This window comes from Anser brachyrhynchus, assembly GCF_964034855.1.
Source record: "Anser brachyrhynchus genome assembly, chromosome: 25".
Taxonomy (NCBI): domain Eukaryota; kingdom Metazoa; phylum Chordata; class Aves; order Anseriformes; family Anatidae; genus Anser; species Anser brachyrhynchus.
Window position 1 is genome coordinate 3078420 of NC_137718.1, and position 20898 is coordinate 3099317.

A 20898-nucleotide genomic window follows, 5' to 3' on the forward strand; every position below is an offset into this window, starting at 1 on the left:
CCCCAGGAATCTGTGCTGCAGAGCAGCCAGCCCTGATGGCAGGGAGGGAGAGGGAAGCCGGGAGGATGGAAAAGCGAGGAGTCAAGAGCACCGAGCAGAGGAGGCAGGCGCTGCAGGGACCCATCTGTTCTTGTTCTTGATTGCTACATGCAACGGAGATGATTTTTATTAGTGGAGTTGTCTGGGAGCTTTGCTGGGATTCCTGATGAGCTGCCCTCTCTGGCTATACCTGAAGGTTGGGTTTTGTAGAGAAAAATCTCTGTAGTTTAGGTAGAAGCTGGCAGCTGAACAGAAGTAATTCCATCGTTGCGCTGCAGCGTGTGCTTTCTGGTAGAAAACTGGGCTGGTGCCCATTCAAAGCGCGTCTTCCACTGAACTGGCTGCATGGGTGACGCTGGGCTCAGCTGAGGAGTCTGAGCAGGTTTTTCCCCAATATTCCCTGAGCTTCACACCTGGTGGGTGAGAGACATGCAGCTGCCCCGTGGCTCAATGGCGACACCTCTCAGCGCAAGGAAAATTCTTGGCAGTGGCCTTTTAACACCCATATGTCTTCTAATATTTCCGTATGGTACCTGAGGAGCGTGAAGGATTCCCTTTAGCATCTGTTGTGCTTAATCCCCTAAGAGCCCCCTGTTTGGGTTAAAAAAATTATAATTTCACAGCTTTTTCTCTCCAATGAGGTGGGAGAGAAGAGGAGATAAAGGATCAGGGGAGAGGTGATGAATGCAGCAGTGTAAATGGACAGGTAACAGCGCACGGACAGAGGGGAGGAAGAAAACGAGACATTAATCTCCTTCTGGGAGGTGTGGATGGAGGGAGGAGCTGAAAGCAGAGCTGGCCTCTCGTCTGGAGCTCTCTGTGTACCTGTCCCGAGGGGCGGCCTCATCTCCCACCTCTCATCCTTCCTGAGTGATAAATGAAAGGGGAGCGGCTCCCATTTTTCCCCTGTACGTACTGTGTGCCCAGACCCCCGAGCATGCAGAAGAGGGCAGCTCAGAGCACAGAAGATGGATGGCAACTTTGTGCAGGGGCTCTGGCAAAGGGCTGTGTCAGAATGATGAATATTCCCAACACTTTAACTGACTCGAAAGAAAGCAGTGGAGAAACTCCCCCAGGCACGGCCGTAGGTCAAGGAGAGGAGAAGATAGTGCAGGAACACCGAGATTAACTTCACGGAGGGGAGGGAGGGAGCCGAGGAGAGGGGGAGTTTGGCTAAGGAGCTATTTTTCATCTCCTCCTCCCCAAGGGACGTTCGTTACAGCGGAGGGGGACGCCTGTGCGTCAGACACAGCAGCAGGAGTTGAAAGGAGGGCGATGTGTCGTGTTGCTGTGTGCTCCTGCTTGCAGCCAGCCAGTGAGCAGGGCTTTTTCCCCACCCACCCCATGCTGGTGCGATAGCTGGAATCAGCTGGCAACAGCTCTGAAAGCCTGGAGCTGGGCGTGATAACAGGGCTGCCTCCCGCAGCTCAGCTGATTTTTTTCAGCTCGGTGCGCGATGCCAGCCTCTGTCCTGCATCCTCAGCCTTGGGGGCATCCCGGGGGGCGAGCGTGGGGGTGATAAATGCTGGGGCCCAGCTCTGCAGGATGCTGTGCTGACCTGCCAGCAGTGCTGCTCTACGAGGACAGCTGTCAAACTGGCTCTGTCCCTCTCTCCTGCCTTGCACGGACATTTTCACCAGCACAAAGTTGACTCCAAATTCTTCTGCCTACCTCCCCTGGCATAGCAAGGAATCTGGGGCAAATTCTCAGGGGCTCATGTCCTCATTTGAGCTGATAGAAGGCTTGGGTAGGGACTGAACTGGGATGTTACAGGGGGGAATTGGGCTCTGGGGCTTTGCAAGAAAGGATCCCAGCCAGGCAGGGGATGGGCTTTTGTGCAGGGGAGTTGTGTTCTTTCAACTGCGCAGCACCTGAGATTTTTTCCTCTGCTGCATCTAATCTTCTGTTCTCTTCTTTACTTACGTGTAGCAAGTGCTCCCCTTCCTAGGGACAGGGACAATGTGACAGCCTCAGCTAATCGCTGATTAAATATTTCATGCTTCTGAGCAGAGGGGAGCAGGGTTACACGGGTCTTGGCAGAGCACAGATTCTCCCACTTTGTTCCGAAGAGGCAGCAGAGCTCCGTAGGACTCGTTGCTCCTCTGGGACCGACGACCCTACCTACACCTCTTAGGGCAAACCCCTCTGCAAGCACCGGCAGCAGCAGCTCCCTTTGCTCACGTTGAGCCTCGGGCTCCTGAAATCCTCCTTTGGCCTTTTGATTTCACAGTGGCTGGGGATGACATTTCCAAAGCACGTGGAAGTCAGGTGGGCACATCCCGATGGGGCATGTGGCTTCTGTTCGGAGGTAACACCGTGACGAGCTATCGGTTTTCTGTACATATCCCCGTGTGCAACCGCACCAAAAGCTGGCCTGATCTCAGGGCTTTTTCACCCTGATCCTTGCACCCTCAACCCCCTGACTGTGCCTTCCCAGGAGCTTTGGGATCCGTTATCCCAGGCCATCAGACTGCATGACTGAGCTGACGCCGGCGTGGGAAGGCAGAGCACCGTGCCGTGAGCTGCTTGGGGTCTCACAGGGTCAGCAGCACCCGGGGGGCAGGCTGCCTGCTGCTTGCTGTGCATCACTTCCCACCCGGACAGGGAAAATGGATTGCTTTCTGCACCAAAAACCTGTTGGATGCGCCTGGGTGGAAGCGTTGCAGTTAGCACCGCGAGGCGCCGAGCGCGCCGGGTTAGCCAGCGCGTGTTTGCTGGAGGAGCGCCGAGCGTCTAACACGAGGTCTGGGACACGAGGATTTTGTACCCCTGTGATGTAGCTGCCAAATGGAATTAATAATGAGCAAACCCAGCCCCGCTAGATGCTGGGAAGAAGGAAGCAGCTGTTGTTTGTTTGTTTTTAACGGCTCTCAGGAACAGGAGGCCATAAACAGTTAAATTTCTCTTGACAGCTGGGGAGTGCTTTGGATGCCTAACAGCCAGCGCCGTGGGTTCCTTGGCACCTCCGCCTGTTTCCCCCGCAGAAGCCGATGTTTTGCTGTCCATCGCTTCCTTGCCTTGATCAGAGGAAGAATACAAATGACACCTTGATGATTACTCACATTTTCAAATGCTGTCCAACAGCAATAGCTGTCGCCTTTCATAACTCCAGGCTCCCACCGCCTCGCGCCGTGGCTTGCCCACAGCTCCTCCAGCAGCCGAGCCCACACGTTGTGATTCCTTGCAGTTTTATTTCCTGGAGAGCAGTGGGTGAGGGAGGGGGATTTTGTAGCTGGTCAAGTCATTTCTATCTGTGAACGTGTCCGTACCATGACAGAGGTTTGAGGAGTTCCATCAGCCAGGAAAAAGCTGGGGACTGATGGCACGTGTAGCAGCTTCCCCTCGGGGCGCTCAGTGCTTTCGCGTGATGGTTATCGGTGAGCAAATGTGCTGAGGTCAGCTCTGTTCGTGCTAGAAAAATGCTTTTTTTCCCCCCAATTTCCACCGCGATTTCATTAGGTCCCTGAAACTGGAACAGGACAGCGTTTCGTAGCGGGTGAATATTCTGCCATTAAGTATTTTGGGAGTCAGATTCGTGGTTACTGAAATGATTTATGCATTAGCACTGAATTCGAGTAGTTTCGGCTGGAGGAAGAGAGGGAGGGAAGGGGTGGTGTGCGGATCCAGGCCTGCACGACTAGTCAGGGAGCACCAACGTGGGGCTGGCTCTGGTTTTTTTTATGCCTTGATAAACTCAGGGTGCTGCAGAAGGCAGTCTTGGGACTGTGACTCTTGTACGGTAGTATATCACAATCCAGGTGCGAGAACTGTTCAAAATAAGTTGTTTTATCCTCAAGATAACGTGATTTGGGTCTCAAGTCATGCACTTTTCCTGCTGAAGCATCATAACTCTGTTTTCAGAGCGGGGCTAAGTGGCAGGCCAGGTGTGCCTGGGGAATATTTCAGCCTTGGTCTGTCTTCGCCCAGTTTGCACACCAGCTTACTTCAAGCAAAATGCACGTAGCTGGGGGTGGAAGCCCCGCTGTGCCTTCGCCTGCCTTGGGAAGTGCTGGACGAGGTGGTCCAAGCACCGCAGCTGCTCAGCTTCCGAAAAAGAGAGGGTTAGCCTCATGCTGCTGCGTGGCTTCCTCATGCGCTAGAAGTAAGGGCTGCCTGCCTTCAACCCGAGGTCCTCGTCTGCCCGCAGCCTCTGAGACAGCATCCCTGAGCCAGCCCCTCCTTTGACATTTCTATTCCCCAAACTCTGCTTCTCCTTCCCCTCCTTTTGGTTTCCTGAGCGCGGTCACCCAATTTCTCACTCCTGCGAGCAGCTGAGGCCTCTGGAAACAAATCGGAGTGTCTTTGTTGCTCGGAGGTGATGCATTGCGCCAGCCAGCTGCCCTTCCTCTGCTCCGGTGTCCGCGCACACATGCTCACACACACCTTGACAGATGGCGATGCTCTGAGCGACTGCTTCAATTTTTACTCTTTTCTATAATCCATGGCTGGAGTGCCAAATACTTTAAAGCTGCTACTGCTCCATAGATCACCCCAAAGTGTTAGAGTCCAGCGCAGTTAATAACCCTCTGGAAACGCCATCAATCAGCAGAGGAAAAACATCTGACAGCACACTCCTTAGCGCCCGGTGTGCCTGCTCCTGGCAGAGACAGATGGGGCTGCAGAGCCTGGCGGGGCTGCTTTTCTCTTCCCTTCTCCCTGAGCCCTGTCGGAGATTTTCTGCCTGGAGTTTTGAGGCTTGGGGAGCTTTTAGGCTTGGTGGTCGCCCTTTCTCCCCCCAGCCCTGGCTGTGTTTTCTCTGCTCCAAGCCAGCCCGCGTGCTAAGGGACGAGGGGCAGGGCTGTGTGCCTTACAGAGCTGAGGGTGGGAGGGGGTGGGAGCCCTCCCTCAGAGCCCGAGGGGGTTTTCCTTCTGTGTTTGGGTAGAATGACCTGGCAGGATGCCTCGGGGAAGAAGTGTGGTGGGCAGGGAGCCGAGACCCTGCTGCTGCGTGGTGGGGCTCTGAGTCTGCTGGCAGCTGCTGGTGGGGTGTGCTGGCTGTGTTAAGGCAGGGACCGGTGCCTCGTTGCTCTTAACTCATCTCCACAAAATAAATCCCATCACCTACTCCATGCTTGCCTCCTCCTACCCGTAGACAGCAGGCTCAGCGTGCAGGGGCTGTTTCTGCCTACGGATGCGTGCAGTGCCTAGCACAGAAGGACTCTTATCTTTGCAGAAGCTTCTAGACCCTTCTACTCGGAAAGGATGCTTCCTTGTGGCCTTATTGCTGTTTGCAGCTCCTTCCTGTACCGACACAATTTCTCAGCTGGGTAGCTGGGTATTCTTTCATCTGTAACAGCCGCTGTGGTCGCAGGTGCTGAATGCCACGATACGCAATTGTCCCTAGCCAGAGCAGCGACGTGACGCTTGGCAGGTAATATTATCTCTCCCCCCGTGCAGCCTGCTTGCAAGGCACCATTTCTCTGAAAGCAATCCTGCTGTGGTGCTGGGTCAGGGTGCAGGATGGGGGAACCAAGCCCCTCTTCCCGTGCATCGGTATTCCAGCAGCGCTGCTGGGTCCCACCAGAGGTCGGGATGCTGGGTGCTATGCTCTGGGACTGTAATGAGAGAGCCAAGCGTGAAAAATAAACCACAATGCAGAAGGGGATCTTATTTGGGACAAAATGAGAAGCAGAAGGTCTAGGTCTGGTTTTACTTACAGGGGATGGTCCCAGTTTCATTCTTCACCAGCTCCCAGGTGTGCCAGGTGCTGGATGAACACAAATCTTAATCACTATCTTAATCACTTCTCTGTTCTGGAGGGTGCAAATAACAGCCTGCTCCTGGCTGTCCCAGGTCTGTGGCTGCTCAGCAGAGCAGCTGCCTGGAGGGAAAGTCAGGATAGTTATTTTGTGAATAACCCAAGGGATTACGTTTATTTTGGAGTCAGCCCAAAAAGCCCCTTAGCCTTCCTAGTTTAACTGGGCTGGAGAACCACTACCAAGAGTTATTCATCTGCTAATAAACAGATTGGACAGTTAGTTTTTTTTCTGTAAAGAGACCCCTTTGCAAATACACACCCCCTATACTCTCATTTTCCCTCTCCCCCAGCTTCTCCCACGTTCACCCTCCAGTCAAGGGAAGGTTGCCATGCCCTGTGCCTTCCCCCTAGATGCTGGAGGACGTTCCTCTCCTTTCCCCAGACCCGTGTCTGAAGCTCTGGCGGGCCAGATGGGGCATGCACAAGGGAAAGAACAGCTTGGCTCTCGCTGTGCCTGAGTAAGCAGGTGTCGGGCAGATTGTGGTGGGAAGTGAGACGTTGAGCAGGTGACCCCTGCAGCAGCAGCAGCCTGTTGCCCTCCTCCCGCAGCATATGATACCTGCTATGCCAACCTGCTTCTTCCTCGGAGGCAGGTGCAGGGGCCAGAAAGGTGTAGGACAGCTACAAGTCCTCTGGTGGAGAATGTTTGCAAATCTCATTAAAAGGTAGAAGCAAGCAGGTGGCAGCACAAACCTCAGCTCTTACCCTTTGGGCAGGGCACTGGCCCAGATCCTGATGCTCCCGACCTTTCTTTCCTCACACGTTGCTTTGCTCCCCGTTCCCTTTGCGGCTGTAGCACGCCATCAGTTTCCTGGTCTCATCCCGCTTTGCTGGTTTCCTGATGGGTTAATGGCATATTAACACTCTGCCTCGTAGCGGGATGTTTGGGATAGCTCCGAGTCCATCCTGAATTATTAGAAACGGGTTTTATTGGCCACATCGCTTCTGTCATTTCCTTTTGGCTCCTGTAACCTTTGTGGGATGTATTGTTCATTCGCCTTAAACAGCTGCGTATAAAAGACCTCCAATCTCTTTAAGCACTTGCTATTGGAAGCCAACAGGACCCCAGTGATGCGGAGCTGGATCCACAGATCATCGTGTGCAGTATAAATAACTGCAGAGCTAAGCCACTTAATTAAGCACTGTCTGTGCCCGCTAGCAAGAAAGCCCCGTGCTGTATCACAGTGTGTGTACAAGGTGATCAAAAAATCTATATCAAATACCAAAAAAATTCCTCAGGATTTATTGAAGTGGATGTAGTCTCCATGCTAAATGGCATGGCCTGGGCTCCTTGAAGAGCTCAGGAGGGAATATTGCTTTGTCCAGGGCCCCTTTCCTCCGATCCCCATCCCGTACTCTTTCCAAGCAATATTACATGCTGGTCTGGGCAAATTCCTGTGGTATCACCTAGGAGGCTCTGCTGGCACCAGCTAGACAGGCTGGGATGCAGCTGAGTTGGTTTTGTTTGTTCTTAAATATGGGAAAAGGAAAGGGTGCCGAAGGAGCACTGATAGGGTTGTCGTTCCCTTCTCTTGAGAGCCTTGTCCTCCAGCGTTTGCTGGCGTTGAAGCTAAGGGTTGGTTTCAATTATAGCAAGTTTCTGAGGCAGGGACGCTAAATCCAAACCAGCCCCCTTGGATCCTTACACCCTCCCCGGCGTCCTGGCCCCATGGCCGATCTCCTGTAGGAGGGCTGCAGTTTTCCACCTGTTTCTGTCCTGCTCTGGGATCTCACCTCAACCTGATGCTGAAGTATCCCTAAGCGAGTCTACCATAACGTTCTGGATCTGAGTCCAAAACCCACTTTTTTATTGTCTCTGGTACTTGACTGGCCTTGGCCCTTGTGATCCTCAGCTGAGATGGGAACTGAAGCTGTCAGTCACATTCTGAGAACAACTTTCCTCTCTGTAACTTTGCTGCTTCTCAATTCTCTTGGCTCTAGAGAATTCAAGCCTGAACTAAGGCTCGGGCAGCGTGGCTGATGCTTTAGCTCCCTTTTCCTGTGGCTGACAGCACTGTACGCCCATCTTAGTGAGATATTCTCATTTAACAGTTTTAAAACCAACATAATCCCAGAAAGAGGCAGGAAATCCTAGACAAGCCACTTTACCTCTTCCCTCCTTGGTTGGTCTCTCTCCTTAAACCCCGCTGCCTAAGTTGTGTAGGTCTCCGTTAACTCTGCACCACAGCTCCCTTTTCCCAATTTTCCCAATTTCCCAAGACGTGTGCATGGAGACCACTCTTGGTTGAGTACCGAGCTGGGCTCCTAACCAACCTGTTAGATTTCTCCTTTGTCTTTACGAAGGCAGCAGGGAAGTGGCTGAGCAACTAATGCACTTGCCTGTGTCGTTGTGAAGTAACCATAAATAAAGCAGATAGTAAAAGCAGTCTTTTTTACTGTCTTCAAATAGCGACAGGAGCTTCCTGGAAAATTACCTTTTTTCTTTTTTTATTTTTATTTTTAGTACAAGTTAAAAGGGTTTGATATTTCTCGACATCTAATAAACAGCCACTTTCTCCTCATTTTTCCATCCACTGAAGTAGGAGTAATGAATGCATTTTATTACTGTCTTGAGAGAAGACAAAGTATCAAGGATCTAAAGCTTTATGCTTTCGTATATGGAAGGAGACGTGGAATAGGGGCAGGCATCTTCTTCCATTCCTACAGTCTGGCTGCTATGTGCCTGACAATCCCCATTTTCCATCCTGCCTCGAGAATGACTGAAACCAGTTTGTGCTGTGTTGTTCTCCATTGAAAACGGAACAAAGCGAACAAGCGCCTTTGAGATTTCCCTGCAGTAGAGGATGCTAAATATATAAATACTTCAAGATCCAGAAAGTGCTGTCGTGATAGCCAATTAGGCTATCAGAAAAGAGCACTGGGAGAGAGTAGAAAGGAGGCAGGTTCAGAGAGGGGAAAATGGGTGTAGCTTTGACACAGCTTCCTTGACTTCACCACAGATGAGTTTCTTCATCCCTTTGTGCCTCAGCTCCCCACCTGCAAAGCAGAAACACTGGTTCACGTACGGCGTTTAAAAAGGCTGCATGTCCCTCTATGAATTTCCTTCATCAACCATTTCTCGGTAACAATTTCTCAATAAACAGTCACTCGGAGCGCACTTTGAGGCTTTTGTTAGCACCAAGCAGGATGTTTCGAGGAGGAGGAAGCTGCAGCGCATGCCGAGCCCCCTTCCCTGCCTGCAGCTCCCACCTCCCTTGGGAGAGAGAATTGGTGGGAAGAGAAGAATAGGAGCTCTCACAGCGAAGAAGGGTGAAGCAATTCTGCAGCAAAGGTTACTTTCTTTTCCTAAATGGAAATGTGTTTATGAGCTGAGAAAAATGATTTCTGGCAGCTCAGTTCAAGGAAAAAAAAAAAAGAGAGAATAAAGGGATCAGGTGAAAAGCAAGTGTTTAGAGTTACTAAAGGTCTGAAGAAGCCATAATCAATGAATACAAAGTTCAACCTCATTTCTTTCCCGAGGGCCTGGTGAATGAGGCTATCAGGGACTCCTTGCAGAGCTCGCAGACGTGGAGGTTCTGCCCCGCCGTGGAGGAGCACCAGGCTTTGGTGCTTGCTAAAGCTCCCTGGCTGCCATTCAGTGCAGCATCAAAAGGAGGCAAGGCCCTAAATCACAGTGTCACTTCGCTGCTAGCTCGGTGCCAGGTTCCACCCCAGGACTGGTTGCTTTCTTGTGTGATCCTTAAATCCGTAGTTTAAAGGCATTTAAGGTTCTGCCCTGTGCTGCCCTGCAGGTCAATTGCTGTGATGGAGCCTGGTTTTGGTTTAACTTCGGTATCCACCCTCCCCTGAGCCCCCGGGATGCTAACAAAGGTCCCTAAATAATGTACATGTGAGTGCTTTTAATAGCAATTGCTCCTGACTTGGGATGAGGCGTTGTATAGGATTTATTGTTACTATTCTGACAGAAATCAGACAACCCAGCTGAGGCCTGCAGTATAGGTGCTGAACCGCAGCAGGGAAGAGCCCGTTCTCTTTTAGGGTTGGTGTCCTCTCTTTCGTAGCACCACCTTGAATCTAATGAGTGCAGAAAGCTGCTGGCATCCTCCCTCTCCACTTCACCCCCTTCTCGTGCCCAGCCCGAAGGAGGCAGGTGGCACTTCTGCCCGTGAGTGACACTTTCGGAGGCTGGAGAGACAGGTTACGAATGCACCAGCAGGCAGCTGGGGTGTGCTTCTTCATCTAGGAGCAGAATTGGTTGCGTGCAGGTGTAACGCTGGAGACAGGCACAGCAAGGAGAGGAATGACCCCCTGCCCTGCAAGCCAGCGGTTATCGGGGCAAATTTAGTGCTGTGCATCCCTCTCAGCACCGGTGTTTAGGGATCTGCCACCTGGTAACACAAAATACCCCGGAGAAAGGAGCGTGGACGTGCACCAGGACGTTTGTCATTGCAGTTAACTGCGGGGCTTGGGACCTGGTCTCCATTCACAGGAGAATTTTTGCTGCCAGGGAACCGCAGATCTGCTGGCTAAAGCTGCGGATTAGGCTAATAGGAGCTTAATGGGAAGTCAGGGGGGGAAAAGGAGCAGGAGGGCTGGGAAATTAAATCGTGCTCCCCAAGGCTTTGGTGCCAGGCTGGGCCCTGCAGAGCCAGCTCAGTGATGTGAGGCCGTGTGCTTGCCAGGGTGCCAAGGGATGGATTTGGTCCCAGACCAAAGCAGTGCTGTTGGGGCTGGGGGGAGGAGAACGGCGAGGAGAGGATGGAGATGGGGCAGGGATGACAGTTTGCACTGCTTTGCTGTTTCGGTTTGGGCTGCGATGAGGCAAAACATGAGGGCTGCGGGCCTGTGCAGGAAGGCAGCAGCCCCGCTGCTCGCTGAGTTCGGTGCCAGGCCTGGCGCTGCTCGCTGGGCCGTGCGTGTCTCACCCATGGTGTTCTGCTCTCGTTTTGCCTTGGGAAACAGCAATTCTAGCTACGGCTTCATACGTGCTCCAGCCTCGATCACTATGGTTACTGGTGCTCCACCAGTGCTCCCGTGGACACCAGTCCTCCATCACATCAAGCTCTGCATCCAAAGAGTCACAAATGGCCAGCACAGACAAGGGCGATGCTGATTTTTTCCCCCCAAGTATTTTATGGGCCAAGGAGGATTAAGTGACTTACCTGGGATCTTGCAGGGCTTAGTGGCAGAGCTGGGAATAAACCTAGACCTCCTGCTCCCCGTCCAGTACCTCCAGCTCCTTTTTCTTTGAGGAAACACCCGAGAGCGCAGGCTGATGCGCTGAGACTTGGGTGGGTTATCGAGCAGCCTGTCAGCCAGCTGCAGGCACGCGACCCAGCCCATGAAACCCCTCCTCGTGTCTTAAAACCGACCTGACCTTGATCCACCAGCCCCGCTGCTGCAGGGGGTGCCGGGGAAGGCTCCGTTTCCGAGCCCAGCCTCCTCCTCCAACGCCGTCGCTTTCGTTAAACGGAGCGGTTAAACGCATCGCTCTGGATAAGCTCGGCAGGCTCCTGGAGGGACGGGGCCGTGGCAGCTCAGCTCCCTTCCCGGCTGCGTTGCAGTGACGTTTGTCAGGCCGGTGTCACCCGGGGCAGAGCCGTGGCTCCGCGCTGCTCTCCTGGCCGCCCTCCCACCACGGCCACGGGCTGCAGCTCCCCCGAGACGTTGGCCCGCGGCCTGTAGGACCAAGCTGACGTGTCAAGCTAAATAAGTTCAGAGGCTCCTCGTGCTTAATAATTCCGTGGGGTGACCTTGGAAGCCCCTGGCGGGAGGGCAGGAAGCAGTTCCAGCCTGACAAAGCAGGTTTTCTGGGTTGGCCGGCTAAAACAGCGTGTTTCTCCCCAGAGCAGCCTTGAATAACCCCTGTACTGTCTCCTTGAGTTAAGTCAGCCCAAGCAGCATCCCCCACTGCCTTGTCTCCATCCCACTGCCAGCGTTTTCCCTTTCACAGCGCTGCGCTCTCACCCGTGCTCCCCTCCAGCCAGGAGGTGCCCCAGGGTACGGCGAGGGACGTGCCCTGATTTTAGGAGGTGCCTGTCACTCTGAAGGACAGCTCTCTCGGGGTGACAGCCGTTCTCCTGCAAGTCCTCTGAGGCACTGTGCGGTCTGGAGCTTTTTTTTTTTATTATTATTATATTTTTTATTTCTCCTCTAAAACACTCCCTGAGCGAACTGAATACATAAGGAAGAACATAGATGGTGAAGATTATCTGACGTTACCTTGTCTCCTTTATAATCCTGTATGCAGGGATGTGTTTGAATATTTAACAATAGATTAAATTATGTTTCCTTTTCTTTCTGTTAATGAGGTAACTAGAAAAAGCAGTACCTCTGTTGACAGTGCTAAATTGAGAAGGAACAGACAAATATCCAAGTACGTTTTTCCTTTTCCTTCATCTGTGGTCTTCATCACTGGATGACTCTTGCTAGTACATTCTGCTGCAGGAGTCATTTGGGAGGTCAGGGATGCTGACCTCGTTCCTCTGGTCCATTTCCTTTGGTAGGCAGCAGCAGGAGTTTTATAGAGTAGCCCATGGCCTGGAAATTAGAGTTTATTATGTTTTGGGTGGATCTCTGTACCTCCCTCTTTCACCATCACCTTTCATAACCAGCCAAGGAGATTTCTGGCTCTGAGTAGTTATTTAATTGAGTGTCAGAAATCTTCAGAGGGGGACCATTAGAAGTATTTAAAATAAAAAAAAGGGAAGAAAAGTGATGCTATATAATCTTGAGTAAGCTCCATCTGTCATATCTGGCCTTTTACTGTTTTAATACTATTGATGATTCCAGGCAAATGTTGAATTTATCTGTGGTCTAATTAGCCAGTAACTTCAAATCCATCTCATTGTAGAAAGCAATAAACAGGTTCCACCCACTTAGCCATCGCTAAGTTAGCATCTGTCAGGAGACAGGACATTAAGATCTGAAGGTAAGAGACTGAGCAGAGCCACACGGCTCTTCAAAGGCCTTCAGATTCACAGGAACCGGGAAAGTTTTGCTAAAATCTGTGAAGAAATAGCAGGGGAAAAGCCCGAGCTAAGAGGCAGAATGGGAAAAAGCGTAAGGGGCACTTCTAGGCTGTCCTGGATCCTCATGCCTTCCTCCCAGCACCAAGCAGAACCCCGTATTTCTGCCTCCTGCGTGCAGTGCTCCCGTTCTCCAGGGCTTTTGTCAGCTGCTCATTACCTGGAGCCTGAGATTGTGACGAGCACATCACATTACCTACATTATGCCTTGTCCTTTCAATTGAATTTTCTCTGATGTTCTCCTTTATTGGCAATAGGCGATGAAGTTATGGGATGCTGTCAAACCGGGGCTGTTTACCTGCCTGGTTAACCACTGCTGCCCTCCCCTCTCCAGCCTCCATCCCACCCCACACCGAACCTACAGCTTTCCCCATTGCCAGGTCCGGAGGCAGAGAAATCGGTGCCTAACCCGTTAAGGAACGAGCGTGATGCTGAGCCTCGCTGGCTGCGTTTGCTGCAAGCTCCGAGCACGCCTGAGTGCCACGCAGCAACGCGTTAAGCCGTGGTGATGTAACCACAGCTTCCAGCTCCACGCTTCGGGCTGCCGGGCACGGTTTCGGATCCGCTGCGTGCCCTTGGAAAAGGCACTCGGGTTCCGGGTTCAGGCTGAAGCGAGGAGGGTTCAGAAGTCACCTCACCCCCCTGATGCTTCGTCTTCCCGAGGCTAACCCTCACCAGGGAAGGGGAACGGCACTTTTTGGTGCACAGCAGAGTGCTGCCGTGGGATGCTAGCTGGGTATTGTCGTTGACAGCGATGCGTGGTGCGGGAAGGAGAAGGGAGCTGCGTGTTAGCTGCTTCTGCTTTGCTGCGGTTGGCTGCAGCGGCGATGCTTCCTGATTGTACCTGTGTCTATAAACAAATACAGTATTTCATGTAGCGGAGAGCATCCTTCACCTAATCAACACAGTAACGGGGAGATAATTACTGCAGCCGAAAGCTGTAACTCCCTCGGTTTATGGCTCTGGAGGGGTTCTGGGAGCAGAGGACAGCACAGGGCTCGTCGGCAGCCTGCCCGTGAGTGAGGTCTGTCTTCCTGAAGCAGAACCAGCCTGAGAGCTCCGGGTGTCCTTCTCCCCCCTGGAAGTGAAATACCACGCTGTCCACGGATTAAGGAGCTGCCCAAAGAACGGCTTTAGCTGTGAGTAGGGAGTAAATGTGTTTTCCTGGCTTCTCTGGTGAATGTTAATGTTTCATCCCTCGAGCGGTGAGGTTTAGCAGAAGATCCTCCTGCGGGAGCCCTGTTCGAGTGCGCAGTAATAGAACTGATAGCCCAAGCATGAATGGAGGAATTTGTCAGAGGCTTTATTTGCAGTTTTGATGAAAATAAACAGAGGCGTGAAGTGTTTGGGAAAACATTCCGAATAGCTGCTTCCCAGCAGCTAACCCACAAACTGAGCGCTGTAGATGGGTGAGCACTATGGGAGGGACAGGGAGAGGGTTTTGAGGAGCTTTAAGGACAGTTTGCTTCCTATCCTTCCACAACTTACTGTCGCACCATATCCACGTCTTGTCCGCAGAGCAGAAATCACGCTCTCTGTCCAAAGGGATGCACCTTTCCTGCTGCCTCCATTCGGCTCCTTTTGTTTGCTGAGATCTGGAAGAATTACTGCAAGGCAACAGCCCAGTGCCTCCATCCCAGCCTTGGAAGCGCCACAGTCACGGGCTTTGTGCTGCAGATCCCCAGCCTCGGGGACACTGGGGGAAAGGGACACCCCTCCGTGGAAGCTGTCTCCTTTGCTTCTGTGAAGGCAGCATATGGAAATACAGCACAAAACTTAGGCCCTCAGCACTTCTTTAATCCTCTTCAACAACACAGGAGTTGTTCTTTATGCATCCCGTAATCAAATTTCTCTGGGTTTATCTGTCACTTGCAGACCTTCATCACCCTTACCTGGGAGCAGGGGGAGATATCCCAGTGACTTGTCACACCAACCATGTCCTATTGTTCCCATTTGTTTGCTGAGCGTGGGGGTGGAGAGGCATAAATATTAAAATCTACCTATTATATAGCCAGGCCTCCGTTGATAAATGATGTATAAAATCAATTTACAACCCAGGAATAAAAAGCATCCATGGAAGCGGTTGCTAGCTCCAGGTACTAGGAAATTATTCCTCCGTAACTTGCTCTGACTGGAACTCATTACACACTCTGTCCACAGGATGATTTTGTTGTTAAAAACCGTCACTCAGAGCTTATTTATCCCCTCTCCTTGCAAAGGCTCTTGGAGCGCCTGTTGCCTGTGAAGTAAGGAGGTGCGTTGCTGTTCTGTCCCGGCGAGCGTTGGGCTGCTGGTCTCGCGTGCACCAGCACCTCGACGTGTGCAGGTGGGGATCCGATAAGTCAGGATGGGGAACACTTGGAAGCTGGGATCCAGGAGGGCTAACAGCTGCACACTGACCTTCAGAGACACCCGTGTTCCCACTGCCTTCTGAAGGATCGAGCTGAAATGTAACCACTTTTTATCTATTGGGTCATGCTCGCAAAAGGGAAGCTATCTCCTGCCAAGGCACAGTCTGGAAAAAATACTTTTCAGATTCTCCAGCTTTTGTCTGGGAGGCTGCTTTGCTGTGAGTTTTAGGGGAGACGTTTCCATTTTATGACGGAGGGACAGCAACACAGAGACTTCAGAAGTCTGAATTTGAAAAAAAGATCTTCCTCTTGCACTTGTTATATAGCTGGGGGAGGCTGGGGTTGGCTATTTCCGCAAATGTCCTGGGTATGCAACGCAGGGACAAAAAGAATCAATATAGTTTCTTGAAAGGTAGTTTGCTGCTAGGCCTACACTGTCTCAGTGCTGATGTTTTCACACGGTTTTATGGGTCTAAACGATCCAACAAGGAACATTTTCCTGTCCGTCTCAAGTTGGACCTGCTGTCCAGCTGCATTGTACCTAGAGCTCTACTCTGCTCCCGGAGATACACAAAACAGAGGCATTGAAGTCGACTTAGCAAGCAAGGTGTTAATTTAGGCTCTCCCCCCTTTACGGGAACATCTACATGGGTAGGTGCAGACAGACATGAGCTCATTGTGCCCTTGTTCTGATCTGGCTGGACGCGAGCCAGCTCTGGTGTCTAGAAGCCATAGAGCTACTTTAGCTAATAAGGCCTTTTGAAAGACGAGGTGCGTGTGTTTGAGCACGGCGCAATGTCGGCGTGGTTATACGGCTTCCAGCCTCGCTGGAGATGAAAACCTTTTCATAGTCCTTGCTCTGAAGCATTCTGCCAAATCCTCCTGAGATTTGCAAGGTTTGAATAAAAAGGGTAGAAAGGGGCAAGCCAAAATGGGGGGAGAGGCAGCAGAGAAAAGTCAAACCTGGGGTACTTGGGGGAATGGCTGATCTGGTACTTGGGCAACGACAAATCAGGGGCTCAACGTAGAATTTGTGCAAGTTACCACAGTTTCCTCTAAGGCAGGCCTTGTCAAATAGACCTGTTGTCCTTTTGACAGATGGCCAGCTCTGGCTGGTAGAGCAGCAGTGTTGGTGGCTTATCCTTGGTTTCCTCTAAGGCATTTGGCTTGGCATCGCCTGACATTTTGATTAAGAAAAACTTTCACGGGGTGGAATTAATAGGGCACGTTGTGGATGGATGAGAGCCTGGCTCAGCGATGGAGCTCAAAACGCAGTTGTTCAAGGAACAATATCAATAAACAGGGTTGTTTCAAGCAGGTTCTCCAGGGATGGATTATTTTGGTCCACAGCTATTCAATGCTTTTATTAATGATTTTGCTGATGATCCATGTCCTTTGCAGGGCTGGATTGCAGATGAGGTAAAGATTTGTGATGTTACACTACGACAGTAACTATGTTATTTGTAAGGTGAATTGCATGGTTAAATGGTCTTAATCTAAAAAATTGCATTGCAGCACCTCAAAGCACTCAGTGCCTATAGGAACTGGGATCTCAAGGTTTGGGAGCTTGTGTGTTGCTGGATAGTGCTTTACCTGCTCTGCAGCACTGCTTCTACCACTGAAACGTTACACAATATTCTGGTGTCAAAGCCTTTCTACAGCTCAAGGAACACAATTACACCCTGGTTCGATAGCATCCTGCTCATAGCAAAACTAATCCCCATCTCAGTGGGTGCAAACAAGGGGAGAACCCAGCTCCTGAATGAGATGTTCTCAAAGTGCAAACTGTTTCTGGGGCCAGACAGTGGAAATTCTGGTGCCTTTGCAGTCTTTGGCAGAAGTAGCACAGTCTGCGGTGTTTTTAGGGTCATTGTTGTGAATAGCCCGTGTCTGGGTTAGCTGGGTTTTATCTGGTGGCTGTGAGAAGAATGTTTCAGCAGCTCTCCAGCCAGTGGCAAAGCTAGTCGCCTTCACTTCTTGATTCATTGGTTTATTCTATTTAAAAAAAAAAAAAACTCTCGTTAAATGTAGCAATAAAGTTCAGTGAATTAAAATCAATGCAGTCTCCTCCTCTCTGTGCCCTAGCTCTGGGGGATGGTTTTTGGAGCCCTAGGCAGAAATCTTTCAGATGAACACTGTTTTGTGCTGAGATACTGTTTGAATAGCAGAGGAAACCAGGGCAAGAGAAAAGGGGCTGAAAGCACAGATGAATGTAAGGCTTGTTGGCCATGGAGTAGTCTATCACCAGCCTGCCAGCACAGTGTGATGGCTGCATCCTTGGGCTAAATCTGTCCCGTTTCCCTGCTCTTCAGGGACCTCTGCGCACAGCAGGAGGGTTAAAAACACAGAAGTGACGTAAATTAAAATCCAGCCTCTCTGAGGGGTGCAGGCGGTCATAAAAGCTCCTCTGCTACTGTTGATCTTCCCTCTTTCAAGAGGCACAAGTGCAGGGAAAGCTCCTCCATGTTCCTTTCTTCCTCCTCTCCTCTAAGGCAGGGGTTCATGGCATTCACCTTGTTAAAAAGCCATTCCGTTGTAAAACGATATCTCTTAATAACTATATTAATTTTAAATGCCAGAGATATAGTCATAAAATTTCCTTGTAGGTTGTAACAGCCGGCCAGCCCTTTATCCGGCATGCTGGCAAGCTTGAGACTTCTCCCAAGACCCTTCCTCCGCCGGTACTGCAGATAACTGTAGGGAAATATTTTACGGCAAGCACTGTGTTTGAAAAGGTCAATGGCTGACGTTATTCACGAAGGGAGGAGGAGGAGGGAGAGGGATCTCCCATCCTCTCCTATATTAAGTTACTTCATTATTGCACCTCCTGTAAAGAAACACGGGAGAGAGGTTTTTCACGTGGTGCTGGATGCTCGGGAAAGGGCGATTTCAAAGTCACCTTAGCCTCTTCAGGGCATCTTCCACGTTTCCAGCAGCTTCCCACGAGCTTGGATTTGCAAGCTGAATGGAAAACCATTCACTGGTGGATTCCACCCCAACCCTGGACAACTTCTTCTGGGGCTTAGATCCCCTCACTATTATATAGCACTTCCACCGTCCAACCTAAATCAGCCTTGCTGCCATTAAAAAAAAAAAAATAGTGTGATTATATTGAAATCATTCCTCCACTTTGCCAACTTACCTCTAGTAATACCTTACTATTTCTGCAAGACTTGTTTGATTTATTTTTTTTATTTTTTTTTTATTTTTTATGGCAGCATGTACAACCAAGTCTGTTAGTTTCTTTATAAAAGAGGAAGATGCTAAGGACTGTTTTTTTCTGTCAATCTGGTGTCAGTTACCTGAATAAAAGTGGTTCAACCACAGTGACAAAGCACTCGGTCAGTCACCAACACTGAGCTTAGTCTGGCTTGGGGTGTAAAAGGCTTTTACAGGAGAAGGCCAGGAGGAGACCTGCAGCCGCCTCTTCCTTGTGCCAAGGGAATACATCATCAGAGAGCTACGGACACCACAGCCAGATGGGCAGCCCAGGTGTGCTCCAGTTGTGTTGGACGGGAGGTAGGGGAAGAGTTGGCCTGAAATCAGCCCAAATATATGCCATGATCTCAGCCAGGAACGTCACGAACCTTAATAACCACTTACACTTCCCCAGTCTCCGCACGTTATGGGACTAACAGCGAGTGCTGTTTTTCTCATAGCTCACATTTGCTAACCTTGAATTTTCTAAGCTGGTCTGGAGCCAAAACTGTGGGTGATCCCGAGATCAGCTACATTTTCTGCAGCAGAACTAAAAGAACATTAGGATCATGTACTCTGGCCTTCTGTGTAGCCATGGCAGGAAACACGTACCAATAATCCCTCCACCTAGCCTGTAAGTTTTCCTTGAGTAAGAGAGCTTTGTGGTTATTTTTTAAGGTGAAGATGGGCAGACTTAACTGTGAAGACAGAGGGACCCGATCTACTGCATCCCCTAGGCCAACGGCTCCAATGGCTTATTGCGTTTTCTGCTGGGAAAATAAATAAATAAAACCTGTCCTATTTCCAGCCCGAATGGCTTCAGCTTCAGCTTTAAGCCACTAGTTTTTGTGATGCCTCTGTCTGTGAGATTAAAGAGACCTTTGCAGTCTGCGAGGTGGGTTAGAAAGGCCAGCAAAGCCATTCGCTCTGTCAACAGACAAATAAAGCCTGGCTTTGGTTTGAAGTTCAGCATCCCCGGGGCTCATGCTCATCGCTATAGGATCTGGACATCCTCCCCCAGGCGTTTATAAACTCGGGGCTCCTCGTTTCATTCAGGGGGGTCATCCAGCAGCCCGTATTTACACAGCCAACGAAAGGGGTATGTCAGCAGCAGAAAAGCACCGGGCCTTTTTCTCCGTCCTCCTCCCTCAGACAGGAGCACCGGTGAGAAGTGATACTCAGGTGTCAGGATTTTTGTGAGCATTGTCAGCTGCTCATGCCTAGAAAGCGAAGTTAATTGGAGGGCTTCAAAGTAGACTGACAGCTGGAGTATAATAGTGTCCTTTTTTTGCCCTGGCACAGCCTGTGGGTACTCACGGCTTTGCTATGAATTGCTCAGTCAAGTGCCTTTTGCTGACATCTTCCCCGTTTCACCTTGTATATTAAATCTCCAACTGCCAATTTACTGCCGAAAGACCAAAAGAGAAGGATGGGAACCACCTAATCGAGGACATGAGGTTGTCAAGGTTCCTTGAAAGGCTGAGGCTGTCTCAGCTTAGGTCAGCTCGCGGTGGCATGTGGAGCGGTTTGCTAGACAAGGAGCCGGGTGCGGGGCTGCAGCCGGGTGCTGCTGGGCACGATTCAGGCTTCTGCTGAGCACACCTTTGCTTGGCGTACGGATGTGGGAATGGCACACAGCAGCGCTGTGTGCGGGCTCACATCAGAGCAGGAAGGCAGGCGGAAAAGAACAGGGCAAAATACACCTTTCGATCACAAGCGTTGGGTGCTTTGCGGTCAGCGTTTTGCTCAGTTGCAAGTTTGTGTTGGATCAACCCTGAAAACTGCGCCTAAAAAGCATCGCAGGCAAGCTTTAGGTGTTGCCTGGGTTGCTGACACCTGGCGAGGAGTTATCTTAACCTGCTGTTTGCTCTCATGCTAGTCTTCTGCTTGCTCCCTCGTTTAGTGCATGGCCTCAGTCTCAGCCTGGGCTTTCAACTGACAAAGACAAAATTACCTGGAATTCTTGTCAATACTTTTTCTTTGAGGCAAACCATCCCATTTCTTTATACCTGGTGTTCTGCGAGTGCTCAGGCCCATGGGGCTGATGTCCGAGTCCCAAATCTGTCCTAAGTCTGCAACAGCATCGTGTGCTTTAGTGGTAGGTGAACAAAAGGCTTTAAGCACTCATGACTCCCTCAGTTAAATTGTGGGTAGGTGTAGCTCCTGCCTTCTGACACTAAAAGATAGAGATGAAATAAATAATTAAGAATGCTGGGAAAAGCTGGAACTGAAATCAACAGAGAGAGATCCAGTCAGTCTCTGGTACCCGGACTTTGAGAGAAGTCAATAGAGTGGTATCAAACTCCGTAAATTTTTTACAGGAGGTCTGACTGCTTTTAAAATTGTCCCTTTTGATCCCGAATGCCCGTTTGGATCACAACTAACAACTAAACGTTCTTCTCTTTCTGAACTCTGCCTGCTTCTCCCCCCTTATATTTCAATAACTTTACGCACGTACCTGAACATTCAGCTAATGCCTATTAAAAACGATGAGTGGCCAGTTTCTCCGCGTCATGGCAGAACAGACAGCCTCTGAAGCAAGGGGTCAGATGGAGGCAGAGAA

General features: G+C 50.6%; 1 protein-coding gene and 1 long non-coding RNA gene across 2 annotated transcripts in view; one reads left to right on the plus strand and one right to left on the minus strand.

The window, feature by feature from the left end:
- Window positions 1–20898, plus strand: part of OAF (out at first homolog) — a 201174-nt gene that overhangs the window by 42995 nt on the left and 137281 nt on the right. The window lies entirely within an intron of this gene.
- Window positions 8262–15465, minus strand: LOC308182601. The gene is made up of 2 exons (XR_013941928.1): window positions 11136–15465; window positions 8262–8794 (listed from the first exon to the last, which is right to left on the minus strand). It is a non-coding gene; the product is annotated as an uncharacterized lncRNA (long non-coding RNA).